The sequence below is a fragment of the Myotis davidii genome, unplaced genomic scaffold (assembly GCF_000327345.1).
Source record: "Myotis davidii unplaced genomic scaffold, ASM32734v1 scaffold2296, whole genome shotgun sequence".
Classification (NCBI taxonomy): Eukaryota; Metazoa; Chordata; class Mammalia; order Chiroptera; family Vespertilionidae; genus Myotis; species Myotis davidii.
In genome coordinates this window covers 1-487 of record NW_006287564.1, presented here as the reverse complement: position 1 = coordinate 487, position 487 = coordinate 1, and positions in this window count along the sequence as shown.

Here is a 487-nt window from a genome sequence, read left to right as displayed (position 1 = left end):
TCCCGAGTGCACAAATTTTTGTGCACCGGGCCTCTAGTGTATGTGTATATGTATATGTATATGTATATGTATATGTATATGTATATGTATATATATATGATTGAATATTGGCTAGTGTTTTTCTATGTTTTATTGAATTATCTTTATGTTTCTGCTTGAAAACTTTCAGTACTGCCTATAATATCAATCTCTTTTTAATTTCTTTATTGATTAAGTTATGTGTCCTTATCCCCCTGTTACCCCTCCAAACCCCCACTCATGCCCTTACCCATCTGTTATCTGTGTCCATTGGTTAGGCTTATATGCATGCATACAAGGCCTTTGGTTGCTCTCTCCCCCTTACCCCCACCTTCCCCTACCTTCCCTCTAAGGATTGATGATCTGATCAATGCTTCTCTGTCTCTGAATTTGTTTTTGTTCATCAGTTTATGTGATTCATTATATTCCATAAATCAGTGAGGTCATGTGATAGTTATCTTTCTCTGAC